The sequence below is a fragment of the Geotrypetes seraphini genome, chromosome 8 (assembly GCF_902459505.1).
Source record: "Geotrypetes seraphini chromosome 8, aGeoSer1.1, whole genome shotgun sequence".
Lineage (NCBI taxonomy): Eukaryota > Metazoa > Chordata > Amphibia > Gymnophiona > Dermophiidae > Geotrypetes > Geotrypetes seraphini.
This window is the reverse complement of record NC_047091.1, coordinates 50,256,227-50,276,743: the sequence shown is the minus strand read 5'-3', so window position 1 is coordinate 50,276,743 and position 20,517 is coordinate 50,256,227.

The window sequence follows — 20,517 nt, the reverse complement described above, 5'->3', positions numbered from 1 at the left end:
ACCCCCTCCCTTTTTACTAAACCATGATACCAGTTTTTAGCACAGGGAGCTGCGCTGAATGCCCCATGCTGCTCATAGGCTCCCTGCGCTAAAAAACGCTATTGCGGTTTAGTAAAAGGGAGCCATAGTGCAAAATATAGACAGCAGATATAAATTTTCAAAACGGACACATTTTGATCACTAAATTGATCATTTTCCTACCTTTGTTGTCTGGTGATTTCATGAGTCTCTGGTTGCACTTTCTTCTGACTGTGCATCCAATATTTTTTCCCTTCTTTCAGCCTCCTGTATGCTTCCTCTCCTCCAGACCTCATTCCCTCCCCCAACTTTTTCTTTCTTTCTCCCTGCCCCTTCTTTCTTTCTGTCTCCCTGCCTCCCTTTCTCTCTCTCTCTCCATGCCCCCTTTCTTTGTTTCCCTTCTTTCTTTGTCTCCCTGCCTGTCCCCTTTCTTTCTTTCTCCCTGCCCTCCCCCAAGCCACTAGGTTTGCCGCCACCGCAATCGAGGAACCGGCCCCCAAGCCACCGCCACCCCAAGCTCTCCTTGTAGAAGCATTGTACTGACCAGCATTTTGCTCCCTGATGTCAATTCTGACGTCGGAGAGGAAGTTCCGGGCCAGCCAGGCAGCGATTGGCTGGCCCAGAACTTCCTCTCCGACATCAGGATTCACGTCAGGGAGAGGAATGCTGGTCAGTCCGACGCTTCTGCAGGGAGAGCTTGGGACGGCGGTGGGGGATGTTGGGGAGAGGAAGGCTGGTCGGCCCGGTAGATCGGGACGACAACACGAGTCTATCACGGAGCCCGGGATGGGCTCCGCGATCAACTCACATTGCCTTCCCAATCTACCGGTCAATTGTGATCGACGTATTGGGCACCCCTGGCCTATGGCTTGCCTTCAGAGTAAGGGGATTGTGATATAAAGTATTTGGCGTCCACCACCATTCTCCTTTCTATTTTTGACATTCAAAAAAGTCCTAGTAATCTAAGGGCCTCCCCTTGCCCCAGGCCCCAACACAAAAATAAATAAATAAATCCTTGGTAGTCTAATAGAGTGGCTAACCCAGCCAATCAGGTTTTCGTGGGGAGAGTGTGGCGCAGTGCTTAAAACTACAGCTTCAGCACCCTGAGGTTGTGGATTCAAGCCCACGCTACTCCTTGTGACCCTGGGCAAGTCACTTAATTAGATAAATTGTAAGCCCACCAAGACAGACAAGGTATCTGAGACAGACTTGAGTATCTGAATAAATTCATGCAAACTATTCTGAGCTCCCCTGGGAGAACAGTATAGAAAGCTGAATGAATAGATAAAAATATGTATGAAAAAGATTTGCATACTGGGGAGGTAGTGCATGCAAATCTCTTTCATGCATAATTATTATGGAAAATTTGAATGGCTGAGTATGCCTTGAGGACAGGGTTGAGAAGTGCTGGTTTATTGTACCCCCTCCCCTTCCCCAAACACCTCAAAAAGTTTAAATCCAAGTTTCCAAAAATTGATTTTCCACCTTAAAAATTGACAAAGCAGTGTACATTGCATTAAAAAAATAAAATTGGGAAAATATTATTAATACTTTAGACAAATACGTGACAAACCAAGATATAAGGAAAGAGAGTTAGAATTACAATCATTTTATAGGAGAGATGGAGAAAAAGGATAGTGGCACAATTGGGGAGGGAAACTATGCTCTTCCTTAATTATTATCTGGACCAGACAGGAAGTCATAAGTTATATGCATCCTTGAACAGGAAGGTTTTTAAATTTGTTTTAAATTTATCGATGTTTTCTTCCTTTTTTAAATAGACTGGTAATGAATTCCAGTGCTCGGGTGCACTTACAGAGAAAATACGTTTACGGGTTGTATCCTAAAAAAGGTGTCTTGTAGAAGGAATATTTAGAAGGTATTGATTACTGGATCTTAGAGTTCTTGGTGAGCAATAAGGGACAAGTAATCTCTCCATGAAATCTGGTGTATGAAGAGATTTTGTTTAAAATGTTAACAGTTAGATTTTATATGTAATTTGGTGTGTTATCAGGAGCCATGATCAAATTTGTTTCCTTTGTTTATTAATTTAACGGCAGTGTTTTGGATAGTTTGTAGCAGGGGTCTCCAAAGTCCCTCCTCGAGGGCCGAATCCAGTCAGGTTTTGGGATTTCCCCAATGAATATGCATGAGATCTATGTGCTTGTACTGCTTTCAATGCATATTCATTGGGGAAATCCCAAAAACCTGACTGGATTTGGCCCTCGAGGAGGAACTTTGCAGACCCCTGGTTTATAGTCTGCAGTGTTCTTTCTGAGGGAGTCTATTGTATAAGGCAGTGGTTCCCAACCCTGTCCTGGAGGAACACCAGGCCAATTGGGTTTTCAGGCTAGCCCTAATGAATATGCATGAAGCAAATTTGCATGCCTATCACTTCCATCATATGCAAATCTCTCTCATGCATATTCATTAGGGCTATCCTGAAAACCCGATTGGCCTGGTGTTACTCCAGGACAGGGTTGGGAATCACTGGTATAAGGCATGGGTGTCAAAGTCCCTCATAGAGGGCCGCACTCCAGTCGAGTTTTCAGGATTTCCCCAATGACTATGCATGAGATCTATTTGCATGCACTGCTTTCATTGTATGCTAATAGATCTCATGCATATTCATTGGGGAAATCCTGAAAACCAGACTGGATTGCGGCCCTCGAGGATGGACTTTGACACCCCTGGTATAATGAGTTATAGTAATCCAGTTGTGAAATGACTAATGAGTGCAGGAGGATATTAAGAGTTGATGGCTCTTGAACTTGTAAATTTAAGGGAAACAAAGATTTTTCTAATCATTACAATACTTTGTTAATGGCTCCCAAATATCTTGAAATTTCCTGAAACAACCCTGTTGTATTGCAATAAATCTCTCCATTTTATAAATATGACATAAGGAGTTCCACCAAAAATTATAATTTAATCTATTCCAATTTTTCCAATTATATGTAATTTTTTGAATGGCAACCCCAGTCATTATAAGTAATAATTTGTTATTATTTGTAGATATCTGACTTTTTGCTCTCATTGCCATACCAAACAGCACAGTATCATATAATTATGGGGTGGGAGGGAGGGTATTTTTATTGTTACATGTTGTATAAGTATTGATTATATGATAGATAAGGGTGGGGAGGGGGGAGATAAGAGAATATTATATGTATCATTGTTGATTATTAAGTGATATATTTATGGTCATTTGTATGGATATGTTATCACACTTATTATAAGTTTAAAAATGAATAAAGATTAAAAAAAAAAGAGTTGATGGCTCTAATAGATTTGAAATGGATCTAATCATTCTTAATTTACAGAAGCATTTTTTAATGACAGAATCAATTTGTGAGTGGAGAGTCAGTTTGTTATCGAGTACAACCCCTAGAATTCTTACAGAATTTGTGAATTTTAGTGGAGTAGATTTAAGGAGGATAGGACAGACAAATCATCAGTGTTATTTGGGGAGAAGATCATCCCTGTTTATTTTAATGGATTTAGGAATACACTTCTCCCTCCGTATTCGCTGTGATAGGGGATTAACAGAACCACAAATACAGAAAAACCGCAAATAACTTTTTCATATGTTATTCACTGTTTTCTATTAAAAACCATTGTGAATATGGTGAAACCATGAATAACATGGTGGGACACCTGGCCTGTTCCTGAAGGAGAGGCAAAACATGGTGAAGAAAGTGCCGGGAATCAGCAATTTTCTCTGTAAACATTTGGAATCAGCAATTTCTCTATGCAAGCTGAAATAATATGGGGGGCAGGAGCCAGCAAGCTAAAACCCCCGAATAATCGAAACCGCGAATATGGAGGGAGAAGTGTAACATGTTATTGAGTAGCCATTGGTTGATTTTATTTTTTTCTAGTTTGAGATTGTCATGAATTTATTGATGATTGGTTAAATTTATTGAGTTAAGTAGTTGGAAGTCATCAGCTTAAGAATATACAATGAATCCAAGTGATTGAGTGATAGTAAAGAGAGAAGAGGTAAAGATGTTGACTAGAAGAGGGGAAAGTATAGATCCTTGTGCTATGCCAAACTTTTGTTTGAGATTATCTGATGAAGATTGCCCTACCCTAACTCTAGAGCCTTGAGGGCCGCAATCCAGTCGGGTTTTCAGGATTTCCCCAATGAATACGCATGAGATCTATTAGCATACAATGAAAGCAGTGCATGCAAATAGATCTCATGCATATTCGTTGGGGAAATCCTGAAAACCCAATTGCCAATGAATACACATGAGATCTATTAGCATACAATGAAAGCAGTGCATGCAAATAGATCTCATGCATATTCATTGGGGAAATCCTGAAAACCCGATTGGATTGCGGCCCTCGAGGAGGGACTTTGACACCCCTGCTCTAGAGGTTTTATTTGAGAAGGAGGCAAAGCAGTTGTAAATTGTGTTGGTAAGACCAATAGAAGTAAGTCTATTAAGGAGAAGAGTATGGTCGACAGTGTTGAAGGCAGTTGAAAGATCGAGAGATATGTGAAGTACAGTTTTTCTTTGATCTAGATCAGTGTTTTTCCAACCTTTTTTCACCTGTGGACCGGCAGAAATAAAAGAATTATTCTGTGGACCGTCATCGGTCCGTGGACCGGCGGTTGAAGAACACTGGGCTAAGTCGTGGGCCAGACCCCGCCCATCTCTACCTAATCTCCACCTCAGACCCCGCCCCCATAATAGTACTAATTGCACCTTGCATGTCCCGTGCCTCATCTGGAAGCCTTCCCTCTGACGTTGCAACGTCAGAGAGAAGGCTTCCGGTCCAGCCGCAGGATGCCTATAGGAGCCACTGCCCGTGGCTTTGTGCACTGAATCAGTTAGGAAAAGGGAGCTGGCTCAAAGATAACGCCGCATCGATCGCACCGTGGACCGGCGGTTGAAGAGCACTGTTTTGGGCCTGATGCACGTGCTGGCCCTGTGGACCGGCAGGAAATTTCTGTGGACCGCCACTGGTCCATGGACCAGTGGTTGAAGAACACTGATCTAGATAATTAAGAATGGAAGTAGTGAGACCTATCATAGGATGCTTTGTGGAGTGATTTTTCCTGAATTCTGTTTGATTTGGATGAAGAATGGTTGATTTTCAGGATATACACTCTGGTATAATGGAGGCAGTGTGTGCAAATCAGTTTCATGCATATTGATTGTGCACATCCTGAAAACCTGACTGGCAAGGGGCTACACCAGGACTCCCCATCAGGATTTTTTTTTCCTATGTAATGGAGAGGAGGTCAGAGGGAGGGGATAGAAGGGGTATTTACAACCATCAGGGCTCTTTTATATATCGGAGGCAGTGGAAGGAGGGAGCTGCTAGACCATCAGGGCTTTTAGTTTCTTGGGTCATTGGGAGGGGGGTGGGCAGCCACTAGAATCAACTACCAGGGATAATTTTATGATTTGGGGTAGAGGGGAGACAGATCTGGTGACCTTTTTTTAATGTCGCTCTTCCTGTAAGTTTGTGCACTGACAAGAACGGAGACATTTTAGCAATGAGTTGCAGATTAGTGCTATAATGTACCCTTTTTTTTCTGATACTGCACTCTCTTATCTGTCCCTGCAGGCTCACAGCCTAACTATGGTAGCTGGGGCAATGAAGGGTTCAATGACTTGCCCAGGGTCACAAAATTTAGGAGCAGTAATTCAAATTAAGATTTTCTATAAATCTCCAAATGGAACAGGTGGAAGGAATAACTAGTTATCCATGAAACATAGATTTCTTGATGGATACTATCATTTTAACATTGACTCTATCACAAGAGAAGTTAAGCCTGTACGAACTTAAAAAATGATACACAGTATTTTAAATACAATCCTTTGTTCTAAGAGCAACCACTGAAATTAAATCAAAGCAGGAATAATGTGACGTATTGGTTAAGACCCTAGCAGCTGCATTTTGAACTTTTGGAAGTGCTCTCGAGAGCATTTTAGGCAAGCCCAACAGTAAAATGTTACAATAATCAAGCATGGAATTATTAACACATGAACAACCAGATGAACATTTGAAAATGCTTAAGTATTTATATACTGCTTCGCGTGAAATAGCAAGAGATTTTAATTATTTATATGCCACTTATAGTCTAAGTCAGTGGTTCCCAGCCCTGTCCTGGAGGATCACCAGGCCAATCGGGTTTTCAGGTTAGCCCTAATGACTATGCATGAGAGAGATTTGCATATAATGGATGTGACAGGCATGCAGATCTGCTCCATGCATATTCATTAGGGCTAGCCTGAAAACCCGATTGGCCTGGTGGTCCTCCAGGACAGGGTTGGGAACTTGCTCTAAGTGGTTTTACATTCAGGTACTCGAGCATTTTTCACCGTCTGTCCCAGTGGGCTCACGCTCCATCTAATGTACCTGGGGCAATGGGGGGATTAAGTGGCTTGCCCCGGGTCACAAGGAGCAGTGTGGGATTTGAACCCACAACCTCAGGATGTTGAGGCTATAGCTCTAACCACCACACCACACACTCTCACAAAGGCACCTAATAATTTTTAATCTAGACAATTTTCTGCACTTTATATTTTATTGATAACTTGATATTGAGCATGACACCAAGATTATGTATTTTATCCAAAATGGGCAAGGATACATTATCAATAGTAATAAATGTTGGAATGTCTGAAGAAACTTAAGACCCCTCCCTCCAGTGGCGTAGTGAGGGTAAGAGGCGCCCGGGACAGTGGCACCGATCCCTCTGCCCTCTTCTCTGCACCCTCCTGCCGCGTGCTGCTTTCCCCGTACTTCTGTAATGTTCTTGGCGCCATCAGCAACCCCCAACCTGCTGTCGCACCAGCATCGGCTCTTCCTTTGACGTCACTTGCTGGGCGCAGGTCCAGCAGGCCGGCGAGACAGCAGGTTGGGGATTTCTGCTCGCGCCAGGAACATTGCAGAGGGAAGGGGAAGCAGCGTGCACGTGCGGCAGTGGGGTGGGGGTGGGGTGGAGAGGAGGGCGGGTGCCTGCGCCCTCACCAAGACGGCGCCCGGGGTGGACCTCCCCACATACACACTACGCCACAGCCTCCCCTTTTTTTTTTTTTTTTTACTAAGCCATGGTAGAGGTTTCTATTGGAGCCAAGAGCACTAAATGCTCTGACGCTTATGAGCATTTAGCACCCCGAGCCAAAATAGAAATCTCTACCGTGGATTAGTAAAAGGGAGAGAGGGGGTTAATCAGATAATAGAAGAACATTGGTCTTCCCTACATAAAGCTTCATCTGACTACCCTGAAGCCATCGTCCAATGAAATGGCCCGGAGTACTCTACACACCTCCAAGGTCCCTAAGATCTTCCCAAGGCATATCTCTAATCACAACCTTTCCAAAAGACATCACCGATGTGATACTTACCAGTGAGCCTTCTCCAGAATAGCCCCCACACTCTAGTATAAGACTATCTCTGCTTCATAAAGCAGGTGAAAGCTTGGCTCTTTAACTAGGCCTTTAATAGAAGAAATAACTAACTTGCTCGTCATACATACACAAGGAGTGACACAGGCTACATGTACTATAATAGGACGGGCTTATCTGTTCCTACCCTAGACAACATAATATTCATGTGCAACTTTCTTTAAATTAGTCTCCTTACTCTCTTGCTCCTGTTACTGTCTTCTCTTTGCTTACACCCTATGCTAATAAAATTGTTTTATTGCTATTGTAATGCAACATACTATGCTATACTGTTTGCTATTTGAATAATTTTACTGCTGTAACGTTTGACTTATTCTTGCTGCACAACACCTTGAATGAATTCCTTCAAAAAAGTGGTACACAAATCCTAATCAGTCAATCACTATAGTGTGCCCAGGACTGTCCTGAACCCTGTGAAACACCCCCCCCCCCTAGGGCTTCCACCCCACTCACTGCAACACAGTCAAGCAAGGGAGGAAATGGATGGGGCATAATTTTGGTACCAAGAGGGTCTTTCATTTACTTTCCTGTTCCTAGTTGTGGAGGTAGCAAGGGATCAGTGGGTCCTGCATTCAAGCCCAGTCGCTCGTGAGAACCTGGTTGTGATAGTTGGACACCCAGGAGGGAAGAGTATCAGCCTGTTGCTGAGAAGAAGAGCTCCTTTATGAGCATATGGTCCAGTGATGATGTGGAGGCAGCAAACCCCTGAGCCTAGAGCAGGGGGTCTCAAAGTCCCTCCTTGAGGGCCGCAATCCAGTCGGGTTTCCAGGATTTCCCCAATGAATATGCATGAGATCTATGTGCATGCACTGCTTTCAATGCATATTCATTGGAGAAATCCTGAAAACCTGACTGGATTGCAGCCCTCACGGAGGGACTTTGAGATCCCTGGTCTAGAGGGATGCTGTCTTCTGGAGTGGGTAACCAGTCTCGAGATGGTTGCTAGAAGTGAAATCAATGGATGCAGTGCAGCCTAGTGATGGAGTCCAGGGTCAGCTGTTGTCTACTAGACTACCCGTCTCTGGGATGGGAACTTGGATAGTTTAGGGCCATTGGTGTGACGTAGTCCTATGGTTGCTCTGGTTACTATGCCCTGCTATGTGGATGCTGAAGGACTGTTGTGACATGTATGGTTGTGTGGTTGTACTCCTGGGGTGGTCTCAGGGATTCCTTGTCGGGGAGGTGGTTTTCCTGGGTACACTTAGAGGTAGTTATCCTCAGCCCTTCAGGGGAGATTCCCCTGTCAGAAACAGGTGCTCAACCTATTAAGTCCTTCACTGATACTGCAATTACACCACTGTATAGCAGGGGGTACTAACTCACAGAGTGGAAGAGTAAGCCACCTTAGTGTAGGTGGGGCAACCCTGCTGAGTCATAGGACTGGGAATCAAGCAAGGAGGAGTTCATATGCCCTAGAGTGGAGTCACTCAGAAAAGTTTCACAGCAAGAGACTTCCCAGGGAGAGGCCAGAGACGAGAAGTCTCCAGAAGGAGAGATCTTTCCTAGATGTGGGTTGAGGAGAAATCTAGGGAAGCAGAGTGGCCTCAAGTGATTGTGAGAAAGATTGGACTTGCTGTTTTGGCTGAGGTAAGCCACTACTTTTGCTGAAGTACAGTCTCAGTTAATCAGGTCTGGCCCCAGCCAGACCCTAGAACAAGGCTGCCTCGAGATCTACTAGCAGGCCAGGTTTTCAGGATATCCACAATGAATATGCATATGAGAGATTTGTCTGCACTGCCTTCTTGGTATGCAAATCTCTCTCATGCATGTACATTGTGGATATCCTGAAAACCTGGCCTGCCAATAGATCTATAGGACCAGACTTGGGCAGCCCTGTTCTAGGGTCTGGCTGGGGCCAGACCTGATTAACTGAGACTGTTAAGTAATGACAAGACTGCCTTTGGAGTGAGACCTATTGGCCCTTCCCTGAGCCTGTGAAGGAACAAGTCAGGGTTTGTGAAATAAGAGTTTTGTTGCACCTTTCAATTGTGTCTGACTGTGTGCACAGGGTTCACCCTAAAATCCGCTCAGGCTATTACACCAGTATTGACATGGGTATTAGCAATGCACAATACAGAAAAAAAAAAAATTATAGAACACTGTAGCTACAGAATAGATTCAACACAAGTATAACATATAAACAAAAAACTGCTGAGCTATATTGAAATTACTAACATTATCCACAGTCAATAATTAATCAACCCATAATATTGTTGAAGGGGACTTGTCTTAACTTGCAAAAAACTGGATAAGAAAGGTCACTATGAAAGCTATCCAACAAAGAGTTCCAAAGTGTAGGTCCAGCATCAGAAAAGACTCTGCTCCTAGCTGACTAAAGTTTGACCTCTTTAGGGCCCGGTAATTGGAACTGTTCTTTTAAAGGCCTTGATGGAATGTATTTGAACAGTTTCTTCAACAGATATTCTGGGTGTTCTAAATGCTAAGTCTTGAACATCATCCTCATCCTCATCCTCACCCCGTCTCCTTTTGGTGCCCTCCTTCTCCACAGACTTCTAGGGACCAATGATGGGACGGGGGAATAGGAAGGTATTCTGCTACTATTACCACTATTAATTATTTCTAGAGCGCTAGCAGACATACGCAGCACTATATTGCTGAAATTTTGAAGCAATATGATTTGGCTAAAGTCTCCTTATTGCCTGGAGAGACATCAGTTTCACCCTACTCCCAACTGTTAACTTCCCCTTCTCAAGCCAACTGCTTTCTTTCTCCCTCTACACTAGAGAGACAACAGTTCCTCCACATACCCTGCAGTCCATAGTTGTCCTGAGCACTTTCTTGTGCTAAGAAACAAAAGCTTCATGTTGCTGGGATCTCCTGTGTCACAATGGGTGACTGGGCCTTTAAGTCAGTCAATAACAAATTCTGATGTCACCATAGTGATGCTAAATTAGCAACATGACTATTATTTTTGCATAATGATATACAGTACACATGATTGTGTGTTGGTGTCTGTAAGTAATGCATGTTACTGGATATTCTGATTTCATCAGTGTTTTGTTAAACTATATTACAAAATTCAATAAAAACTTATTGAAATAAAAGAATACAGCACAAGCAGCTGAAGAGCATATCTTCATCTTAACTCTGGGCAAATATCACACTGTTACTGTACAACAGAAATACAGCATGGACAGAACTTAGCAGGAGCCCTCCCCCGATTTCCTTTTCTTGCAAATATCACTTGTGCTCGTGCCCCTCAACTAGGGTTACTATATGCTTCAGAAAAAGAGAGGCTGGATTGAGGACATCTGGGTTTTACTTCCAATGGAAGTAAAATTTGGATGTCTCAATCCATCTTCCTTTTTCTGGAGCCAAATGAGGCGTAAGAGCCAACTTTCCAAAACGATTAGGGACGCTACATACAACACAGACTACCCTTTCCTGGTTACAATGTGCTCAGTTTTGGGTGTATTCAAAGCAACATAGCCCTCATAACAGTTGGTACTTCTGGACAGTGGATGACCCCTAAACTGGCTGAAATCATGCCTTACCACTCTGAAATAACCCCTAATGTAACCCCTCCTTCTCAGCTGAGGTAAAAGGTATCCCTTTTGGGATAAAAATTTATTTGTAGGGTTAAACTAATACCTTTCCCCGGGAGAAGGAGTGATTAACATAAAAAAATTAATGTAACCCGGCTCCTCCCTGAGACCAAATTCCCAGGAAAGAAACCAGAGCTACATTTAAAATGTTCTTTACCTGTTTTGAGTCTTTATGGTCTATGCGAAGAACAATACGATAGACTTTCTTATCACTTGTTTTCTATTTGGGCTATGTTTCTGAATGTTGTGTTTTGTGTTAAAAAAGAATAAAAATATATATATAAAAAAAGTTATTTACCCAGAAATAGATATGATTAGTAAACAGGTAAATATAAAAAATACATTAGACTTTAGTTTGTATCAGTAATATAGTTTAATAAAACATATACTGTAAATAATAATTTCTCTATGAATCAAGGAGTCGGAGACAATTTTGGGCAGTGGAGTTGGAGTTGTGGGTACCAGAAACTGAGGAGTCGAAATTGAAGGATTTAGCTACCAACTCCACAGCTCTGCTGAAAAGTTCCTTTGAAGCCTAATCAAAATACTGCTGAATAGGACAAAAACAGCAGCTGGCTAAAGATGAAGACTTGTCAGATAAGTAAATTTAACCTTTCTCTACTTCTGAATATGTTTTGTTAACTAATGTCTCTAAGAACTGATTCTTTGTGTGATTATTTTCTCTTACAGTTTCCAGATTTCAGGTGTTTGACTTCTTTTGTTTGGTACGTATCTCTTTTTTTTCTTTCTTGTCTTTTCTTTAAGGTGGGTACCAGGTTGGAGCACTGTTGCTTGCAGATCATAGAGAAACCTACTACACCAGTGGTCTCAAACTCAAACCCTTTGCAGGGCCACATTTTGGATTTGTAGGTACTTGGAGGGCCGAAGAAAAAATAGTTAATGTCTTATTAAAGAAATGACAATTTTGCATGAGGTAAAACTCTTCATAGTTTATAAATCTTTCCTTTTGGACAAGTCTTAATAATAATATTGTCATTTATAGCTAAAGAGACATATGATCAAGAAACTGTTTTATTTTTCTTTTGTGATTATGATAAACATACCGAGGGCCTCAAAATAGTACCTGGCGGGCTGCATGTGGCCCCCGGGCCGCAAGTTTGAGACCACTGTACTACACTATCTCAAAAAAACACACAAGGAAAACCTGCAACCCTAAGACTAGTTTTAAAACCCCAAAATTAACTATTAAACTTTTTCTAACTAGTGTAAAACAACAGATAATTGATAATGCCCTAATCTAATTCCCTCCCACAATTTAATATAACAACCATAACCCTGACATAAATTTATCCACTTCCTTTTTCCTACTGGCCATACTTCTCCCTTTGACAGACATAGAAGACAAAGGTGAATTTATACATGATACTTAGGTGGGAATTACAAAGGAATTAAGAGGTGAAGAAGGTAGGGTAGGGTAGTAAGAGGGAATGACAATATATATAGGTGCTCTACAAGTTGGCAGGGCTGGACTTATACACAGCTTCAAAAAAGTGGGCTACTGTTTGAGTTTTTGCCAAGTACTTGCCTCGGATTGGCCACTATGGAAACAGGATACTGGGCTAAATGTCCATTGTTGAAGAACAGTTTTGCTTTATTAATTGAAAGTACTAGTAAAGCTGTATTTGGTTCAAAGCACAAACTGACGTGGACTACTTTATTTCTAGAGAATTACAAGTCTGATGCTAAGCTTGCCTGGCTTCTCAGGACAATCTTGATCCTGGCCCTGGTCTTCAACAAATAAAATTCTTTGTCCCCTCCATATAGTGAAAAGCTTCCCAGATTACTTCAGAATGAATTTTGACCTTTAATAAAAGTGCTAAAGCAACCTTCCTTAGAGGAAATTTGAGGAAAACTGACTGATGAGTGTATATAAATACCTAGGAATGCAGAAAGGAGCCGCAATCCAGCACAAATCAATGGGGGAAAAGATCATCAAAGAATATTACAGGAGATTAAATCTTATATTTAAAAAAATGTATTAACATCACAGAATAAGACAAGCCATTGTAGATTGGTGTCCAAAATTGGCCAATAAAAGATGTGCATGCTAATTAATTGGCTTACAAATGCCACGAGTCAGGCACTGGCATTAACACCAGGTTTCAGCAAGCATAATTGCTGGCACCTGAATTTGGGTCTGGAAATGGGCTTTAAGGCCAATTTTCTATAAATGGTGTCGGTTTTTTAGGCGCCTAAGCTAAGTGAAAAAATTATGTTTAAATGATGTTTTGGTTTTTTTTAAATTTCTTTATATTTTTCAAACATAAATCAATCAAGCATTTACATCTTGTACAGAAAGTCAGATTGAGATAATATAAATTCACATTCATATCAAAAATATGAATTTAAACATAATAAAAGAAATTAAATACATTTCTCAATCCATCTCAAGTCCTCAATAATAGAAGATCCAATAATAAGTCAGAGTGATTACAAATACTGAAGAAATAACTAATTACAAATAGCTATAGTCTGTAGCTGGTGAGAGAGTTTTCTATTCTTTAGAGGTTGTTACATTGTTTCTTTTCCAAGACTCTTAAGAGTTATAAAACTAGATAACTGAGAAGTCTCCAAAAATCATATTTAACCGATTGATATCTTATTATGCACTTGCACGGATACCTTAGGAAAAAAATTCCACCTATTGAGGTTACTCCGGGTCTTAATAACAGAAACTGTTGCCTCCTTCTTTGTGTTTCCCTTGAAACATCAGGATAAATCTGGATTTTATATCCAAGAAATTCTTTAGACCTATTCTTAAAGTACATCCTCATTATCCAATCTGAGGCTTCCAGTAAATTAGTTACATCCAATAGGTTTTCTTGTTGATTTTTAACCTCGACTTGTTGCCCTTGTTTCTTCGGAATATAATAAGCTCTAACAAAAGGAGGAATAGACTGCTCAGGTACATTTAGTATTTCCTTAAAATATCTTTTCAGCATATCAATAGGTGTTATCATTGGTAGTCTAGGAAAATTTTAAACACGCAAGTTATTTGCACAATTTTGATTCTCCAAAGTTTATATTTTTCTTCTTAAATTACAATTATCAGTCATTAGTGCTTCCTGAATTTTCTTTATAGAAGTAACTTTTGTTGTTATTTTTTGGTTTTCATCTTTAGATAGTAGTAGATCTTGTTTTAAAGAAGAAATTTCCTCTTTTTGTTCTTTTAATTGTTTCCCCAAGTCATTTATTTGTGGTGTTAGGGATTTTCCTAGATTTATTACAAGGTCCCATAGAGCACTCAGGGTAACCTCAGGGGGTTTATTAATCAGGGAAAATGCTCCAAGTGATTCCCCAAGTTCCTCAGAGACTAATGATACCTCTGTTGGGTCCTGGTCTGTCTCCTTAGCTGCTGTTCTCTCCTCAGGCAACTTCTTGGGACTAGAAAAGTCCCCCTCAGCCGTTACTAGCAGGCTCCCCGATGAAATGACCTCCTGTGGCGAAAACACTGCCTCTTCGGATGTGCTCCACTGACGTGTAGAGCTTACACTCTGGGGATGTGGAGGCCGAATTCTGATGTCAGGGCTCAGTGTTGCATCGAACCCAAAGATTTCCGCTGCGGCGTCACTCCACGCCGGCATCTCCAGAGGGTGGATCCCCGACATAGCTGACTCCTGTTGCAGACGCCACAGAATATCATCGATAGTACCGATGGAGGGTACCTCTGAGCATTGGGAAGGTCCATCAACGCTCCTTCCCCTCCTCTTCGGCATAGCCAACCACAAAGTGATCAAAAAGGTAAAAAATCTGCAACGTCTCTCAGCTACAGACTTGTAGCAGCGGCCATCTTGGATCTTCCATGTTTAATCTGCCTTAAATGATGTTTTAAGCTGAAGAGCTTACATTCTAATTTGGACAGGCAGACAAGACATCTCAGGGTTGGGGAGATTCTGGTAGAGGAATGATACAATGGGTATAGGTATCTGACAGCAGTGTGTGGGAGTTAAGAGTTGAAAGCATTCGGACACTGGATCATCTGTTGTTCTATTGAAATGTAATGTAATGTAATTTATTTCTTATATACCGCTACATCCGTTAGGTTCTAAGCGGTTTACAGAAAATTATACATTAAGATTATAAATAATAAATAAAAATAAAATAAAAAAGGTACTTAAAAAATTCCCTTACTGTCCCGAAGGCTCACAATCTAATTAAAGTACCTGGAAAGTAATAGTGAAGTGAAATGAAGTGATAGAGAAAAAAGTAAAAATAAATATTTTAACACGATAGCAATTGATCAATTTACATTGTAAGGAAGAAGAAAGGAGAGGTAGTGATAGATGCAGAAGGTAGAACCGTTAAACAGTAGAATTCTGAAGAAATTTAAATGATATAAATAGAACAAAATAAAGTTAAAAAGTAAAATAATAGATAAGAGTAAAGATATTTCTTAAACTAGTAAGAAAAATAAAAATAGAACATTGTCTTAAATTCACGGTTTCAGTGTCATTGATGATAAAGGGCTTCTTCTATTGTCCTTTGATACTCAACTTCTGGAAGTCAATATGGGGGAAAATTAACATTATATTAGATTCATCAATTCCACTTACATATGAGGCAGTCTTATACGGAACATTATTACATGTTAAACCCCCCTTAGATAGATATAAATGCCGTCTTTTCCTTATAATGACTGGGATAGCCATGCAGATGATAACCCGAAACTGGAAAAACTATGATCATCTGAATTTCCCTTTCTGGTGGGCTAATCTGTGCTCCAGCTATGGATATGAGAAAATGAATGCAGAAACTCTGGGGTACAATATTCTTTTTAAATTGGTTTGGGGTCCGTTGGCATCGTATGTTACTTCTCTATAGCAGGTCTCTGATTATAAGTCAGGTTTTGTTTACTTTCATACACATCCAAAATAGGGTGGGGGGGGGATATTTCTGTCCTAATTTGACCCTAGAGTAGTTACACTTGGGGTGGGAGGAAGGGTGGGAAGATATTATTGATATGAAGAGGGTAAGTTTACTGGGCAAATAAATGTCGCTATGTTTTATTGTATAATCATTGAGTGGGGGGGAGGAGACAATGAGTGGTTATATATAATTGTAAGTGGATAAATTTATGTTTTATTTGTTATATATTCACTTGTCATATAGCCCGTTACATTAACGGGTGCTAGAATATATGTGTATATGTCTGTCTTTATTTTTTTTTCTCTCTCCTTAGCCGCTTTCTGTATTTCTGTCTTTCTTTCTTTGTTTTTTTCCTTGGCTGTCCACCACCACCCCTTGCCTGCTCCCCCTGTCCATTCTTCCTTCCTTTTACCTCCCCTGTGTCCTCCACCACCCCATCACTGCTCACCTTATCCAGCAGCAGCAGCCCTTCTCCCTTTGTTTTCCCTCCCCCCTGCCCATCATCACCTCCTTCCTGCTCCCCCTGTCCAGCAGTAGGCCTGCCTTCATTTTTCTGCCCCTCCTGTCCATCAGCACCTCTTCCCCTGTCCATCAACCCCTTTTTCCTGCTCCCCCTGCCCAGCAGTACGCCTCTGTTCCTTTTTCTGCCCTTCCATTTCCCTGTACTGCAGCATTTCTCTCCCACCCCACTTCCCTTTGACTAAGAAGGTAAGGGGGAAAAGAAAGAGACATCCTGGACCATGGAAGCAAAGAGGGGGGGGGAGAGAGAGAGACATCCTGGACCAAGGAAGGAGAGATACATATACCTTGGACCAAGGAGGGTGACAGAGAGATTCCTTGAAGTAAGAAGGGAGGAAGAGAGAAAACCTAGACCAAGGGGAGAGAGAGAGAGAGACCCTGGATCATGAAGGGAGAGAAGGAAAGAAAAGAGATGCTGGACTATGGAGGGGGTGGGGGAGGGGGAGTTCAGGGGTGGTGGTTGATGAGGAAAGGAAGAGATAGAAGAGAAAGTGAACTTGGGAAGGTTCAGAAAAACAGCAAAGAGATGCTGGGTATGGAGGGAACATAGAAATAGGGACACAGAGAGGCAATACTGGACACAAAGGGAGAAATAGTGGCACAGAGCTGGACAGAGTAAGAAAGAGACACAGAGAAGAGATACTGAACATGTGGTAGGCTAGGGAAAGAGATACAGAGGGAAAACATTGAATGGATAGGGATGCAGAGGATAGATTTATAATTTATTACTGTTGCCGGCTTCAGGTCTTCCTCTCTGGCGGATCCTGTCTACTTCATGAAAACATGAAGTAGGTAGACCCGCCAGAGAGGAAGGCCTGAAGCCGGCAACAGCAGCGAATTTTAAATGCTGCTGCTGCCCGAAGAAGCCAGGCCTTAACCACAAAGCTGGGGGGGGGGTAAGGTTTTAAAAGGTACAGCAGCGGTGGTAGTGGTGGGGGTTTGAAAAGCCATGCCGTCCGGGCTTGGCCGCGGCGGCCTGCAGCCGCCGACAGCCGCCGCAGCCTGCAACCGCCGACATCCGCCTTGGGCCGCCGACAGCCGCCATGGCCGACATCCGCCTTGGGGGGGGGGGGGAGGGAGAGAGAGAGCTTTACGTGCATGCGCACTCCTACCGGTGCCCTACAGCACACGGAAAACAGAACACGCAGATGGAGTGCGCATGCGCGGCTTGCGTTTTATTATATTAGATGTATTGCACTTTTGAAGTATGGAAAATCAATAAAGAATTATTTTAAAAAAGTGCATGCTAGGAAGTGCACTAAAAACCACATCTGCAGGTCTTCTAAGTTTCCTATTCTCTTCAAAGCACTTCACATTATAGAAACAAAATTACAATCCCAGCAGAAATCAAGCCACAATCTCATTCCCAACAAAGAACCTGATATAAGTAAGCTATACTATTTTGTTGATGTTATCTCCTGAATATGGAGAACTGTATATGCAAAACTAACCCATTTGGATACGCATGTTTTTCCCTTACACCCATATCCTTACTGGATTGACTCTTAGGTCCAGATTCTCAAAATTTACCGTGCCCTTAACAATGGTCGCTAAACCGGTTCCATCCGGTTTAGCATTCTAGTATTTTACCGTCCGATTATCAGAACAGCTCACCGTGGTCTTTTCCAAGCTACCTAGCAGTCTCCGACTCTACCATGCAAATGGAGTACAACGAGGTCATTAATATTTAATGGAGCACTCTGGGCAATTCTCTACCATAGCCGGGTGATTCCCTAACCTCGTGCCACATTTGCGGGCACATTTGTTTTCCAGCAGGGTCTGAGCTGTTGTAGCCATACTTTATGGTCAGTGCCTGAATGCTGATTGGCTCAGGCACCGACAGGAAAGTAAGGGCCGACAGCTCAGACCCCCCCCCCTGCAAATTAAAAAGCAACAACCCTGAATTGAAGGACAGCAGAAGGGATGTCCACTCCCTCCCACCTCCAGGGTCCCCTGACAACTCCCGACCCCCCTGGCAGGAGGGATATTCAGTCCTTCCCACCACTGGGGTCCCCATCCCCCCCCCCCTTAAATGGTGGAATGTTATTTTACTTATAGAGCTGAGTTATATTTAGTAAAGAGAAATAATTACTTATTTCTTATGCTACAAAATGGTCATCTCTTAAACAGTTTCTTAAAGTGTAAAAGTATTTGTAATATTTATTGTATTATAGAAAATGTCATGTTTTTTATTTTTATTTTTTGTATTATGTATATTATTTATATTCTTTTACTGCTTATTTGTATAATTTTAAAATGTTAATAAAATTTCCTTGACGTAAAAAAAAAAAATAATAATAATTCTAAACTATCAACTCCTTTCCCTTGCAAGTCAGGCACACAGACATGTTGAGGGGCTGGAAAAAAGTTCAACAAGCAATACTCCACATGCTTTCCCCACTAGATAAGAGTAGTAGAAACTAAGGCCAAAGCCAGACAGATTTCTACAGTCTGCGTCCTTCAAATGGGAAAAAAAACCAGATAAGTTTGGCAACTCCAGTATAATGCAGATCACTTTGTCGTCATGTGCTGTGCAGCTAAGATGGGAGGGAAAGTCATCTTGACTAGTAGATTAAAAACTGTCAGCAATACTAGGGTCGTAGTTATAACCACATATCATCTCCACCATGTTTGGCATGGTGGAACTTGACAACCTGTATTTAAGCATGGGTAACTGGGGCCCATGCAGAGTGATGGGTGCAGCTCTTGTTGGGCAGACTGAATGGACTGTGTTACATTTTACAATATAGTGAAAACGAAAACTCTGTGGAGATGGTGATATTCAAGATGCAGGTTTTATTGAAAATGTACAATTTTTTTTTTTTTTAATTTTTCAAAACTAATACAAAGTGCCAGAAATTATAGACATTAATAATCAAAATAAGCACTTATATTCAATCAATAACAATGCAGAATAAAAATATCCCTCCCCTCCCATCCAACATATTTAATCAAAGAAGAAACCAAAAAGATATCCCCCCTCCACCCCTGCCCTGGATGTGTATGGAAATAAACAAAAATTAAAATAAAAGGAGGAGTGTGTGGTGCAGTGGTTGGATCTACAGCCTCAGCACCCTGGGGTTGTGGGTTCAAACCCCGTGCTGCTCCTTGTGACCCTGGGCAAGTCACTTAATCCTCCATAGCCCCAGGTACGTTAGATAGATTGTGAGCCCACCGGGACAGAGAGGGAAAATGCTTGAGTTTCCAAGTTTATTATAAGATTTGATTAATCGCCTATTCCAGGTTCTAGGCGATGTACATCATCAATTACAGATTTAGGGTAAAAATACATAGTTAGAACAACTTAAAACAAATCAAAAAAGCCTAAAACACGTAACATGACTAAACATATACAATAAAACAATAAACATACGTGATGACAATAGGTAAGGTAATGGGAAGAAATACAGTTCAATATAAAAGAAACATTTAAGGATAAAAACAGTAGGGAGAGGTGCAGAAATTTGATATGGACTGCAAAAAAGATTCAATATAAAATGTAAAAAAATCAATTAATCACTAAAAGCATCTTTAAAAAGAAATCCGTTAAGTTTGCTCTTAAATTTATCTAAAATTCTTTCTTCTCTTAAATAAATTGGCAAGGCGTTCCAGGCTAGAGGAGCCGTAACTGAAAAAATAGAATGTCGTCGTGTACCTACAACTTTTAACGATGGAACAACTAATAGATGTTGATCAGTTGACCGTAACACTCTTGAAGTTTTATAGGGAATTAAAAATTTATAAATAAAAGCCGGAGTTTTAAAAATTATTGATTTAAAAGTGAGCAAATTCAATTTATACATTATTCGATATGAAACTGGCAACCACTGTGCTTTCTCGAGCAAAGGTGTAACGTGGTCAAATTTCTTAGCGTTTTCAATAAGTTTAATCGAGGTATTTTGAATAATCTGCAAGCGCTTAATTTCCTTTTGTGCTATTCCTTTAAATAAGGCATTACAATAGTCAATCTTTGAAATCACTAAGGAATGTATCAAAATATTCAAGGATTTTGGACAAAGAAATTTTTTCATTGAACGTATTTGGCGGAGACTATAAAAAGTAGATTTCACAACATGACTAATATGATCATGATAAGT